A 15,755-nucleotide genomic window follows, 5' to 3' on the forward strand; every position below is an offset into this window, starting at 1 on the left:
AAAGTAAGACATGAAGGATTTGAGGATTTGAGATAGGAGGGAGAAATGTACTCCAGGGAAAGGGAAGAGGAATGCAAATGATCTCATGTGGGAGCTTGTCTTCCATATTCTAAGAGTAAGAAGGTCAGTGCAGCTGGAGAAGATGAATAGGAGGTGAGGTCAGGGAAGTGACTGGAGGACAGATTGTGCAGGGGCTTGTTAGCATTATGAGGGAACTATTGTAAGGAATCATAAGGAATTTCAGGCATTGTTGACAATTTCCTTCATGCCTGATGTTCAATAGGTAACTACGTTGGATAGATCAACTTCGGAAATGCCCACCTAATTCTTTCACTTCCCTTATTTCCAACGGCCACTGTTCTAGATCAGCTCTCACCTTCTCTTGCTTGTACAATGACAGTGGTCACCAGACTGGGCACCCTGATTCTCTCCATCCTCCACACAGCCACTAGATAAGTCTTTCTCAATTTCTTCAAAACCACAAATCTAATCATTTAAAGACCCTACTCACATTTTCACTGCAACATGATAAAGCCCAAACACAAGCATGGCATTCAAACACTGGGCAATCTTTTATCAACGTAATTTTTCAGCCTTATCTCTTACCTAGAGATAAGGCTTCCCCACCTTCTGCCCCAGTGTTATGTTACAGATGTTGTTGGCTTCCCCAACCTTTCTATACCTGCAACAATCCACCCATGCCTCATTTGAATTGGATAACACTTTCTCCATAGCATCAGGCCTCAATGCCTTTGCTGTCAATAATATTTTGTCACTGGGGCGCCTGGGTGGCTCAGTCGTTAAGAGTCTGCTTTTGGCTCAGGTCATGATCCCAGAGTCCTGGGATCGAGCCCCACATTGGGCTCCCTGCTCCGCAGGAAGCCTGCTTCTCCCTCTCCCACTCTCCCTGCTTGTGTTCCCTCTCTTGCTCTGTCTCTGTCAAATAAATCAATAAAATCTTTTAAAAAATAATATTTTGTCATTTATTGTATTACTTAATACTCTTGAAGACAATGGACTGTTTGTCCATGTGTTGTTCTTATCTGTGTTATAAGGGTGCTCCCTGCAGGTGGCTTGATGGCGCAGATTCAACCTAATAGGCCATTTATTTCTGGAGTGCAGGAGTGGTGAGGTCACCTGGATGCTCCCAGCAAAAATGCCAAGGTGCCTGATGGAAAAGGAACAATGCCTAAGTAGTAGTGGCTGAGAGCAAATTTCTAGATACAGAGCATGTTTAAGAAAGTGGACTCTGAAGGAAGAATGTTTGCTATTGAGAAAGTGATTTAAACTCCTGTATGTAAACCAGAGATAACAATGCCAGACTTACTGAGTTATTGCAAAGATGATTCCTGTTACATAGCATATTCTCAATAAATGATACCTATGTGAATATTTTAAACCAGGCTCACCATTACACAGGTGGGGAATGAATTCACCCTCTTCAGATAGAGTCAGGTGTAGGAAAAACATATGAATTCAAGTGAAAGATAGTAGCGGGTGCACAGAAAGATAAATAATGTTTCTGCTACAAGGGGGCCTCTTGGATTTGGTGTAGGTACAGTATGGGTACTGGGTGCCGTGGTGAGTTGTATGGCAGGGCCCCTGGGGACCTTGTTGAGAGAATGCCATGGCACAGTGATACGGCAACTATACACCTCCATGCAAACGCCACTTGTGAAACGTACCAGAGAGTACTACTGCTGGGAACTAGGGTTAGTCAGAGAAGATAATTTGCAATATAGTTCGTGAATTTGGAGTCATAAAATGATGTTTTGTACTATTTTATAATGCAATTCTACCCCCAAGTTGGTGCAGCCAAGATAATTACTTGCTATTATATATATATTCCTGGAGCCTATTGCAAGGAATGACATATAATAGGACTCAATAAGTTTTTGCTGAATGAATTAATGCTGAATCTTCACTTCCTCTTGGCAATCAATATTTTAATTACATTGGTGGCAGTTATGGTTAATTCATGAAGCACTAATGGGAAACAAGCACATTCCACAGGAAGAAAGTATAGAACAGAAGGCAACAAATAGCATTATGGATACCATTAGGTAAATATATTAGTCTCTCTTCTTCTCAGCCTGTATACTATAATCTGAATCCCATATGGAATCAAACAGCAGGCTCCATGCCTTCTGTTATTTCCATTTCTATTCATTTTACAACTATTTCTGCAGTCTTTGAGGCTTAGCATGTTGGCACCGACTTTGACTCCCTTTTTGACCCTCTCCACTCATCCAATCAAGCTATATTTATTGAGCATCTACTGTGTACTAGGCATACTGTTAGGTTTTGAAGTAACAATGATTAAAGAGGAAGTCCTCACCATGTTCAAGCTTTGTTGTGGAGAGAGAGAAGTAAACAGAAAAATGCTGACTCCTATTTTTGAGAAATACCCAGAGAACTCTGGAGACACAGAGAGTGATACCTGGGCTGGATCTTGAAGAAGGATCCAAACCAAATCATCTCCATAATTGATCTTTCAGAAAACTTTGGTGTCAATACATTTTTTTTTTCCTGGCAATTTGGTCAGATAGTATTTTTAAAGTAAGTTTCATTAATCTTCACAGACACGTCTTATGATACCCTCTCTTCTAAGTTGTATGAAAACAGCATGAGGAGTGTTGAGGTGGAATAATAACCCACTGAAGTTTGATGGGCCAGCCCTGCCCTATCTTATTATCCAGTTTAATGGATATTAATGTCCTATTCTACTCTCAGAGTATAATAACTTAAACAATAAATTGTATGGTCACCCTATTAAAGACTGACCAAAAGAGCCTTTATGCTTCCTTTAGCTTGACTAAACTTGAAACTGGTTCTTCCTGCCTCTAGACCCCTGACCTCCCTCTCACCGCCCTGCCCTTCCAGAATCCTGGTGGCCTAACCACAGAAGCCCTTCCCCTCTCTGTTCTTAGGACATTTACTTTAGAAAACTCGTAATTATAAACTCTTCTTTCTCTGCTCCTTTGAGATGTAAACCTTTTTGAAATCCTCTTGCCAGTTTTACAACACAAAAACAACTTTCTCAGGACATCTCCTTAAAACATAACCATCAAGGAAATTCCCAGTCTCTGTGGTAGGGTAGGAGCCTAACTTTGGTGGGAGCCTTGTTCCAAGTTGTAAGACATGAAGATAAAAGAAAGTTTACTTTTCTGTTGGATAAAGTCAATCAGCAAAGAGAAAATGGCCTAATATCTCCCCATCCCCACCCCAGCTCTTAAAAATTCTCCTTTTGGTCCAGTAGAGTTCAATTCTGGTCTCTCTCCCCTATTGCAATAGCCTTAAGTAAAGTCTTCCTTGCCTGTTCAACTTCATCCAAGATAATTTTTGTGTTTGTGTGTGTGTGTGTGTGTTTGTTTTGTTTTGTTGTTTTTTAAAACTTTTTTATTTATTTCAGAAAGAGAGAGAGAGTGGGGGGAGGGGCAGAGGCAGAGGGAGAGAATCTTCAAGCAGACTCCCTACTGAACGCAGAGCCTGACACGGGGCTCTATCCCAGGACCCTGAGATTAAGACTGAGCTGAAATCAACAGTCAGACACTCAACCAACTGAGCCACCCAGATGCCCCAAGACAATTTTTGTTTTAACAAGAGAGTGTCTACTGGATGTGGAGGCAAAATCAAAGAAAGGTCCTTGGCATCTTCTCTGACAACAGATTCTTATATTCAACTGTTGACTGAATATCTCCATGTCGATATCTAAGAGACTTCTGAAACTTCTTATGTCGAACACCTAAATCCTAAAGTTCACCAACCCACCTCCCCACCACCATCACCACCACCACATACACAGAAATAGCTCCTTCTGGCTACTCCAGTAAATGGGAGCTTTATTGTTCTAGTTGCTCAGGCAATGATCCTAGAATTCATCCTTAACTCCTTTCTTTTTTTCTTCCGTATCTGATCCACTGACAAAACCCACTGAGTGTAAATACAAAGTATATTTAAAATATATTTTTAAAAATATTTAAATATTTAGTATTTTAGTAAATAAATATTAAATATATTTTAAAAAATATTTTAATAAAAATATTTTTAAAAATTCCCATTCACTTCTCACCACTTAACCATCTACCACCTAGTTCAAGCCACCATTTTCTCTTAGGGTGGATTATTTTAAAATACATTCCTAAATTTATTCTTTGCCCCTAATCTTGATACCCCTCTCTTTATGGCCCCCCAGAAAGACAATTCTTGACCAACAACAGAGCTATCCTTTTAAAAGGTTCTCCTGTTCAAAATCTGTTTTGACTTTCCAATATCAATCAGAATAAGAGCTGGAGACCTAATGCCTTTGTAGTGGAGCGTAATGATACAACCTGGGAAGTAGTCCAAATCAAGGTTAGAGCTGAATATCTTTGTTAACATCCCAGAAAGACTTAAAAAGGTGCCTGGCTTCCCCTACAGGAGTTGGTAACCAGCTTTTAGGGGTCTGGAAGATGATTTTTTTTGCCACATGGTATTTATGAGCAGACATATTGAACAGTTCATTTTCTGCACAGGGATTGTTTTAATCCTCTAAAGAAGGGCACAGTTTAGTTTTGCACACAAGATCACACTAGTTTTTGTATGTGAGAGCATACAGACAAAGTCATAGTCCAGTTGCTTCTCTACACAAAGCATTCTTTCATATTTGTATTGTCAACTGACATACTTCTCAGGCCTCCACCATGACTCATTTGATTAAAATGGAAAGTTACATCAAATAATATCCCCGTTTTAGGTCATCCTCCCCAAAACTCTTTCCTCACCCAACTCAACTGTATCACTCATCTTTAGAATAAAGACTTCTAAGTTCCAAAGTGTTGGAACTGAAGCTTTGTAACTGACTAATAATTGCAGATAAAAGATGGCAAGACGCCTCTAATGTTTTGCGTGCAACTTGACCTTGCAAAAAAGGCCAAACAGCAATTATAGGAAAAGACAGCAGGCAAAGATTGTTCCTTTTCTTTGTCTGGTACATCATGGACTCTTCAAACATACTTCAGTAATTGCCCAGAGGAAATAGCTCTTGTGAGTTTTAAGTAGTTGGCTCAAGGGTTAAATGTACTTTTTGAACACCTAGAGTTGACATGAACCAATTTATAAAATTCAGTAAAAGCTTTTGGAACCCATTAACTAATAGATATTGGTTAAATGTGAATGTGCCTGCCATGCATGTAACTATATTTTTTTAATGAAAGAAAAGTTAAAATATTCTGAATAAAATTAATAGTGAAGCAGGTGGTTGTAATCTGCTCCTGAACTGTGTCTATGTCTGCTTTCCACAAATCTGAGCACAAGTGTGGCGAAGTGGTGGGATGCCAATTCAGGAGCCTCTTTGCAAGAGTGATGGAGTTGCTTCCTGAGAGACAATCAACTCTATAGCAGTATAGAGAGACAAGCAAAGCAAGCATGCTCATTATACAACTCTCTTGAAATGGTAGCTCTATGGAGGGAGGAAAAATTCTGAGAACAGCATGCTGTCTAGCACTCAGATTCACCTCTCCAGTATGTGAGCTTATGGTGCTGGTAGTGGGAGAAGGGAGGATACAGGATAAAGCTTTGAGGCTCATAGTCCAAATAACTAGCATCACCAGGCTAAGGCATTCTCCCTCCTGGACATTGACTGGCTTGGCATCATCTTCAGCTTTCCTTTTCTGCTTTCTGGTGTAGCTAACTCTCTTCTAGTTGGAACATTCATTTTTCATGCAACCAGATTGTTAACCGCCTTGATGGAACAAATATGTAGCAAGTTTGCATTCATATTAATTCTTGAAATGCATAATGCAGAAGCCCACTCCCTGACGACAGGCCATCAACCTCCTGCTCCTTCCTACCCATTTGTAAGCACCCTGACTTTATTGCAAACCACTTTTTGTAGGAATTCTCAGAGTGGTTTCTCGGGTGCTCTGGATAATGTCCTGCGCTCAGTCTTTTGATCAGATATCCTCACCAAGGCTCTGCATCACCATCTCTGTTGTCAGTGTCTATTATCAAAAAAATGCCCCTGCCAAGGGCTCAACACTTTAAGGTTCCAAAGCAATGCTGGCTTCAATGTAGAAGTGAACACATTATCTTTCTCTCTAAGTTTTCCCTGCATTGTGTCACTTGGCCTTAGAGTTGAACGCTTGCACCTCTATTATAGAGAGTACTTAAAGATAACAATTTTTGCAGCTTCTGGCTCTGTATTTCTCATCTCAGACTTTAAGGAAGTCTCTCAGATCAGTGGGACAAGGCAGAAACCATTATAATGCTATTCTCCATTAATACTTATTAATCTAATAATGATAATAGCGATAGCAAAGCACCCGTTGAGTGTGCAGTGATTTCCAGGTACTTGTCTAAGCACCTAGCATATATCAGGCTTTATTACTGATAATTCTTCAAGTGATGCTATAGGCATGGCCGTATTCTGTCCATTTCACTGATGGGGATCCTGAGTCTTGGAGGAATTGAGAAAAGTCCGGTATGAGAGCTGTGACTGAAACCCAGCTCTATCTGATTCTAAATCCTAACAGTGTACTGTGATTTTCCTACTCCTTCTTTCACCTGTTCTAGGGATTGTATGCATATTTCTCTTCTCTCTCTTCTAAATAGAATCCATCTGCAATCTGCATATCAGCTCATTAAAAATAAAGTAGAAATAAGGAGAAAAGAAAAGAAAGCAAATTCAAAAGATACCCACAGATAGTCAAATTTGAATTTCAGTTTGGGACTCAGGGCATTCTACTACATTTGGAACAAAACAGTATTTGCAATCTACATAGATCAAATAGTGTAGTTTATGATTTTTTTTTTTTTTTTTTTGGTGTCATTAAGACACAGCAGACTTAGTAAAGCTCTCAATTAATGGATTTATACCTTTATTCAATAGTTCATTATTAGGCACCTAAAATATGCTTCACTACTGTGCTAGGTCCTGGGAATTCTACAATAAAAAAATTTTAAAAATGTTTTAGTCTTTACCTGCACGCACTTAATAGTCTAGTAGGGGCAACTAGCTTTTAGCAAAAAATTATACAAGTATCTAATGAATGAAATTGCATTAAGTACTAAAAAAGAGAAACAGTATGACCTGAAAGCATTTAAGGCATAAGATATAATCTTGCCTGGGTTGAAATTTCAAAGGGAAGCATTGGGTGGATATACTTTATAGCTAGCTTTTTGATCTTTTTTTTCCCAGATTTCTATTTTGCCATAGCCGATAAAGGTTAATTATTATAATAATTGACATCATAGCAATGATAGCATATGCAGAGCCCTTGGCATCATACTTGACACATAGCACATACTCAGTAAACAATAGTTCCCTTCCTCTGTGATATCTGTCATGTATGTACTCTGCCTCACCTTCATGAATCACCAATTTAACTGAATCTAAAATAACACAGTTTGATAATGACAAATGACTTTTTTTCTCTCTTTTGACTACCTCATTCTTTTTTTCCTTCTTTCTTTCCTTCTTCCTTTCTTTCTTTTTTCGTCTTTTCATTTAGATCTTTTAAAAAATATCTTCCTTGACACATGCTATGGTACCTGAATGTGCAAAAAACAGGTCATAGGCATAACAATTGTCTCTTATATTCACACATACAACCTCTTTTTCTTGTATTCCAGTCTATCTCCCGCTCTTATTCATTTTCACTCTTGCATCATCTTGGATATTCCCAAATAGTAAATCTGGTAACTTGGTTTCACAAGTTACTTTATGTTGTCTTGAATGTTCTCACAGTAATGATCTATTCAGATAAACATTCCTAAGAAAAAAATCTTGCACTGTCCATAATATGCAGGTTTTGTTTTCTAACTAGTTAAGAATAAAAGTGTTGTGAGGTTATCAATTTCAACTGATAGTAATATACTTCTGCCCAGTTAAAACAGTTGTATTTATTTATTTTTTTTAAAGATTTTATTTATTTATTAGAGAGAGAGAGAGAGAAAGCACAAGCAGGGGGAGTGGCAGGCAGAGGGAGAAGCAGGCTCCCCACTGAGCAAGGAGCCTGATACGGCACTCGATCCCAGGACCCTGGGATCATGACCTGAGCCGAAGGCAGACGCTTAACCTACTGAGCCACCCAGGTGTCCCCAGTTAAAACAGTTTTAAATGTTGCTAAGCAATTAATCCATCCCAAATGTATGGACTGGTCCCCACCTGACTACTGCTTGCAAAGCTGCCAAACTCCTAAGGATCATCCCCTTGAGCATGCATTATAATGGCTACCATATCCTTTAACAAGTTATTGTTAATATAAATTACAGAGTTGTCTGGGGTTATATCATCCCACCCAAGGTTTTTTATTAAATTTTTTATTGTTATGTTAATCACCATACATTACATCATTAGTTTTTGATGTAGTGTTCCATGATTCATTGTTTGTGTATAACACCCAGTGTTCCATGCAGAACATGCCCTCTTTAATACCCATCACCAGGCTAACCCATCCTCCCACCCCCCTCCCCTCTAGAACCCTCAGTTTGTTTTTCAGAGTCCATCATCTCTCATGGTTCGTCTCCCCGTCCAATTTCCTCCCCTTCATTCTTCCCCTCCTGCTATCTTCTTTTTTTTTTTTAACATATATTGTATTATTTGTTTCAGAGGTACAGATCTGTGATTCAACAGTCTTGTACAATTCACAGCACTCACCATAGCACATACCCTCCCCAATGTCTATCACCCAGCCACCCCATCCCTCCCACCCCCCACCACTCCAGCAACCCTCAGTTTGTTTCCTGAGATTAAGAATTCCTCATATCAGTGAGGTCAAATGATACATGTCTTTCTCTGATTGACTTATTTCGCTCAGCATAACACCCTCCAGTTCCATCCATGTCGTTGCAAATGGCAAGATCTCATTCCTTTTGATGGCTGCATAATATTCCATTGTATATATATACACCACATCTTCTTTATCCATTCATCTGTCGATGGACATCTTGGCTCTTTCCACAGTTTGGCTACATTGCTGTTATAAACATCGGGGTGCACGTACCCCTTCAGATCCCTACATTTGTATCTTTGGGGTAAATACCCAGTAGTGCAATTGCTGGATCGTATGGTAGCTCTATTTTCAACTTTTTGAGGAACCTCCGTACTGTTTTCTAGAGTGGCTGCACCAGCTTGCATTCCTACCAACAGTGTAGGAGGGTTCCCCTTTCTCTGCATCCCCGCCAACATCTGTCGTCTCCTGACTTGTTAATTTTAGCCATTCTGACTGGTGTGAGGTGATATCTCATTGAGGTTTTGATTTGGATTTCCCTGATGCCGAGCAATGTTGAGCACTTTTTCATGTGTCTGTTGGTCATTTATCCCACCCAAGTTTTTAGCCAAGACAAGGAGAGGTCTTTACAAAACATATGTGCATTCACTTGATTTTTGTTGAAATAAAGGAGAAAATGAAGAAAAACGTGTGACAAGTTACTGTTTTCAAATATTTGAAAGTCAGATTGAATGCATTATATCTAATCCCATGGGGCAGATCTAGGGTAAAGAGGGATAAATCCTGAGACCAATAAGCAAGGTGTACAGAAAGGCACACTGTGATACCACACAAAGAAAGCCTTTATGGTCATTAGAATTGCTGAACAAAAATGAGTTGGTATGTTATATGGTTATGATCTCCTAACTTCTGAGATAACCAGATGGACAGCTGTAAAGGTTTCTGTACATGGGGAGTTTTCATTGACTGGGGGTTCAGTTCAATACTCTCTAATGTCCTTAGATCCTCTAAATTCCTATGACTCTAAAGCAACTTTTTAAAAAATTTCATTACAGTCAGGGTGTGTGTGGGGGGAGAACAGATATCAGGGTAAGTCTTTAACAATATATCAAATAAACTTTCATCAAGTAAAAAAAAAAATTCTCCAGAGTTAATTCATGCAAAAAGTAATTAATAATGCACTGCTTTCTCAAAAGTTTGTAAGTTTTTTTTACCTTATTTTTATTTTTATCTCAGCACAACTTAAAACAGAAGTGGCTTTTGGGCGCCTGGGTGGCTCAGTTGGTTGGGCGACTGCCTTCGGTTCGGGTCATGATCCTGGAGTCCCAGGATCGAGTCCCGCATCGGGCTCCCTGCTCGGCGGGGAGTCTGCTTCTCCCTCTGACCCTCCCCCCTCTCATGCTCTCTCTCTCTCATTCTCTCTCTCAAATAAATAAATAAAATCTTTAAAAAAAAAAAAAAACAGAAGTGGCTTTGAACTCTAGAGCCAAAAAAAATCGTGATTTTTTTTTTTTGCCCATAGTAGGCAGTGAATACTAAACAGTAAAGAGGAGATGTGTTTGAACATCTCTGTCAAACCAGCATCAAAAATGGATGGAGTGTCTCAGTGTTTCTACACTTGTCCTGAACATACAGTTCACCTTTTCACTGTGACAGTTGCATTTACAGTTTCGAAACAATACAATGATTTTTTTCCCCAATTCATTTCATCAACAGGGTAGTAAGGATGAAAGAGACCCGAGGGACCCGAGGGACTGTCTAATCCCACCACCTCCATTCCGGGAGGAAATGTGCTCACAGAAGTGAAGCACGATGAGAAGATAGAGTAAATATTGCTTACATCCTAATTAGTGGTGCTGACTATCTCACTGCATGGCTCCCTTTGCTGAGACCCGCAGGGCCTTGTTAACCTCTTTCTATGGTCCTGTATGGCTTGGATACCTCCTTAGCTAATCTAGTCAAGCATTAGCCCAAGTTAGATTGAGTCAGTACTGATGCTGGGAGTCCTGGAATCCTTAGTCCTAATTCATTGTGTTTTAGCAATCCTTTGTTGAGTATTTATTATGTCCCAGACTCTCTACATAAAGTCCTAAGACATAGCTATAAAAGACATAAAATCCCCATACTCAAGGAAGTCCCATCTAGGGGAGAAGACAAACAGTATAGAGTCAAAAAGCAGTAAATGCTACAATATAGCAACACAAGATGGGCAGATGGAGCGAGATTTTGGAACTGACTCAGGTACCAAAAGAACAGGGACTTTGTTTTATTTACTGCAAATCTCTAGTGCCCAGAATACCACATGGCACAATTCTAGAAAGAAGGATGTGCAAGGGCACAAAGTCATGAGTCAGGAGAGAACAGGTTGGGTTTAGTATGACTACAATTCAGTGCGCACATAAAACTTGGTGGAAAATGAGGCTGGGGTTGACAGAGGAACAAGATCATGAAGAGTGGAGTGGCCACACCAAGGGGGTTCTGTTCCTCCCAGGAGCCAATGGGAAGAGTTTAAGTGGGGCAACACTCTGATGGCTGTGTGTAGGAGAAGGGGGGAAACAATGTATGGAGAGATGGAGGGAGAGCATTGAGCAAGTCACTGGAGAAAAGGAGAGCAACTGGGACGCTGGCTCAACAGGCCAAGTTAAAAAAAAAAGAAAAAAAAATTAACATGCTAATAAGGATCCCTGGCTATAACCTGTATGACATATCCTTATGTGGTTACCTGGTACTTGATATATCACTTATTTCTAATGTCGTTCCTGAATATGAATCTGAATTGACGTGCTACAAGAGTTCATTTTCTCCTTACTCAGAGTGCCCCAGGAAGGATATTCCCGAGAGAGCTTGCAGCATGTAATAAGATTTAGAGAGGAAGAGAACATGGCCCAGGGCTCAGGGGGAGCTGGAAGTTCTTCATGTCCATTTGAAGTGTGGTGTGTGAGTCTGAGCTAGGTAGACAGAAGGTACACAGGGAGCAAGATCACAAAGGGCCTCCTGCACTAGGTTAAGGAGTTTGAATATAATTCTGAAGTGGCATAAATACCCTGAAGAACTAAAGCACAAAGGCAGCATAATCCAGGAAATGCCAACAGTCAAAATATAATAACCTCTGGGCAGACATATGAGCTCTACAATGACTCAAGCTCTTATTATAAGAGCACCCCAGGAGAAATACTTTATATGGAGAAAATGGAAAGCAAACAGATAAATAACTCAGTAGTTTTAATCTGCTTTTAGGTCTTTAATATGACCTATTTATTTGTTTCGTGTTTCATTTTTTTCTCTTAGTCATGTTTAAAGTTGATGCATTTTCTCTTCCCCATGTCCACTTCCTAGGAGTGGTCTGGGAAAAGTAAGGACAGGAATGTAGATTGCTTGCCAAAAGCATCTTAGTATAGACTTCGATATGCGAATGCTCAGAAAAAGGTAAAGTGGAGGGAGGGAGTGTCATTACCATGATGAAAGAAAGCTGAGACGGAAGACTCCTTGCTAGAAGTGGATGGTTACCAGGGGCTCACAGGGTTAGTGGATGGTTTAGGATGGCAAAGAGGTGGTTTGAGATGGATAAACAAAGACAGGAATGAATAGGTGAGGTGATAATGGCTAATTCAAAAGTGAGAGATATTTGGACCAGTAAACAATTCTAAAGAGAAATTTTAAAAATACTTATAGGGATCCAACAGGGACATGGCTAGAAATTATATGCAGAGCCCATGGTACTGTTATACTCATGCATGTCAGACTGAAACTGCCTTCTGGCAAATTACAGTCTTATTTTTTCTTTCTTTCTTTCTCTCTCATACACACACACACACACACCCCATAGACACCAGAAAATATTTTGTTGTTACTGTACCCAGTCATGTTGTAAAAATAAAAGTATTCTCCTACTCACTTTTTATGTGCCAAGTTTTACATGACTTATATAATCTAATCCTCCCTCAAATCCTAGCAAATAGGTACAATTTCTGCATCCAGTCTGAGATCAGGAGCCTGAATCTCAGTGATGTTAAATAACATACAAGAGTAAATGATAAATCTTTTTGGAACACCTATAATTATCATATGTCTCTGCAATTCATTCCTAAGTATATACCCAAGAGAAATGAAACATGTCCATACAAAACTTACAGCAAATGTTCATAGCAACATTATTTATAAAAGGCAAAAATTGGAAACAAGCTAAAAGTGCATCACTTGGTGAATGAATAAACAAAATATGCTACATCCATAAAATGGAATATTATACAGAAATAAAAAGGAATGACGTTCTGATACATGCTACAAGATGGTGAACCTTGAAACATTTACTGTATGTGCAAGAAGCCTTCACAAAAGACTACATATTGCATGATTCCTTTTAAGTAAAATGCCATAAACAGACAAATCTGTAACAACTGAAATTAGATTAGTGGTTGCCTGGGGCTGGGACCCAGAAGTGGGAGAAGAGGAAGGAAAGGCTAATGACTGTTAATGGGTTCTTTTCTGGGATGCCATAAATGTTTAAAATTAGATTGTGGTGATGGCTGCACATAACTCTGTAAGTATACTAAAAACACTGAACAGTATACTTCAAATGGGTTGATCGTATGATACGTGAAATTTATCTCAGTAGCTGACATGCCAGAGCCAGGATTTATATTGAGTCCAACTAAAGCACCTAAACTTGTAACTAATACACTAATCAGTCTTCTTCTACACATATAGGGGTGTTGTCATCCCTAATTGGCATCTATGAAATGAAAAAGACACTGTTTCCATAGATCTTCTTACCTCCTGGGTCCACCTAAATGTTTATGCAGTGCAAGCTATCAAACGAACTCTCCTCTGCTTCAAAATGACGAATGTCCTTTCTCTTTTCTAAGAAAAATTTCTTCACTTAAGTTTCTTGATTTTACTCTCTTCTATCTCTTCTCTGACCATGCTCCATCTTTCACTCTTCTATGGAAATTCTCTTTCTGTTGCTTGTTCTCTGGCTACCAACATTCTCAGATACTCCTGATTAGAGAAGAAAAAGAAATGCAGAGGAAGAAACCTTCTGTGTCCCTCCTTCCCTCTTCATTCTGTCACCTTACCTCTTGTTTTATGGCTGCTAAACTTGTAAGAGAGATCATTTGGTTCCATTTCTCCAAAATCCACTTAGGCGAAACCTCCTGGCCTCAGAGTGCCTTTCTCTCTACTGCTTATCTGTTCTTTAAATTCGTCTTCTAATGGACTCCCAATGGCCAAATCCAGTAGACTTTCTAATCCCCAAATCTAGAGGCAAAGCTGAGTTAGAAGGAGACAGATTTAGGCTTCGGTACAAAAGTCCAAATTCTGCCACTCTCTGAGTCTAAATTTTCCTCTTTTAGTTAGTACAGCAAAAGGTATTGAAAATATTATGTCAGAAACACTCATCAACCCTACAGAGTGCCAGACATATACTTAGTATGTGTTAAAACAATTAACACTTCTGGATTTCAAGAAGTGAAGAGATAAATGCCAATTCATCTAATTTTTAAGTGGTATCGATTGGGCCTTTGTTAGAAAATATATAATGTGAAGGTAGGAATACTTTGAGAAACAATACAACTGCTTGTATAAGTTTCATTTACCTCAGCTTTTAATGTGGTATATATGAAAAGATCTTTAGGATGCTAAAGTGCAATCTAAATTAAACCTAGGTTGTAATAACTATTTTCTATTTCATCTTGCAATCAAATTCTGCTGGTTATGTCACTTTCCTTTGAGCAAAGCACACTTACTGTCTGTTACAGATGATGTGCATAAATTCAAATATCCTTAGATGGACAGAAAAATTTTAGAGCTCTCACTATATTTTGCTAATAGTGCAAAGGCAAAGCTTTTTAAAACTTACTTTCACTAAACATATTGCACGGAGTTATTAGCAAGGGGGAATAGTGACTTCTAAAACCCAATGGCTCAAGAGAGGCTATTGATGATATCCTTAACAAGTACATGTAAAGTGTCAATACAAAGCCCAATATCCCTATTTGCATTCTTTATTGGATTACAGATGTCTTGCTGGAGGTTCAAAGATGAAGACATGCACCCAGAAGTAATCACAGTAAATATAAGCTTCATTTAGCTCTATTGTTGGTATCATCTGGTTCCTGGGGTAACATTTTTAAAAATAATGAAAGAACTTCATGTTCAATATCATTCCTTAAATTCATTTCCAGTTAAGAGCCGGTAGTAGGAAGAATTTTAGCCCCCATACTCTCAATCCCCTGGTGTTACTCTTGCAAATACATAGTAAAAGGGACTTTGAAGATCTAAGATTATCAATTACTTGACTGTAACATTGTAAGATTATCCTGGATGATCCAAGTGGACCTAATCTAAACACATGAGTCCTTACAAGATTTTTCTCTGGCTGATAGCAGAAAAGGAAGTCAGAGATTTGAAGAACAGGGATTCAATGTGCTCTAGTTTGCTTGAAAATGAATTAAAATTACTGAATTCTTCCAATAACCTGACTCTATATGGAAGCAGAGTCTTCCCCAGAGCTTGTAGCTAAGAGGGCAACTCAGCCAGCACTTTGAGTTAGACCTTGTGAAGCTCTGCACAGAGGATCCAACTGAGCCACCATGTGCTTAGACTTCTCACCATGAAACTGTGAGATAATGAATGGAAGTCATTATAAGCCACTCAGTTTGTGGTAATTTGTGACAGTGGCAATAAAAAAGTAACAGGAAGCCTTGCCAATAATTTTATAAGGATGTGATAAGGCTTGCTATGTTTGATACTGGGTACATTTGATATTAAAAATGACAAATATAAAATTTTTAACTTGCAGTCTGTCCATGAAAACATACATATGCAGGCTTACAAAAAGAGCTGAAAGACACCATTGCTGGAATAACTATGTTCTATGTTTTATATCCTTGGATATGACAGAAACAGTAATACATCTTTGCTGAATATGTATCATGGTGTTATATGTATGCATAAAAGATAAAACCAAACTATTTTTGATTGGAGTATACTTTTGAATTCCATATCTCAACAGATAGTCTTTATGTTCCTCTTGAGGATGAATGA

The sequence above is a fragment of the Halichoerus grypus genome, chromosome 2, assembly GCF_964656455.1.
Source record: "Halichoerus grypus chromosome 2, mHalGry1.hap1.1, whole genome shotgun sequence".
Lineage (NCBI taxonomy): Eukaryota > Metazoa > Chordata > Mammalia > Carnivora > Phocidae > Halichoerus > Halichoerus grypus.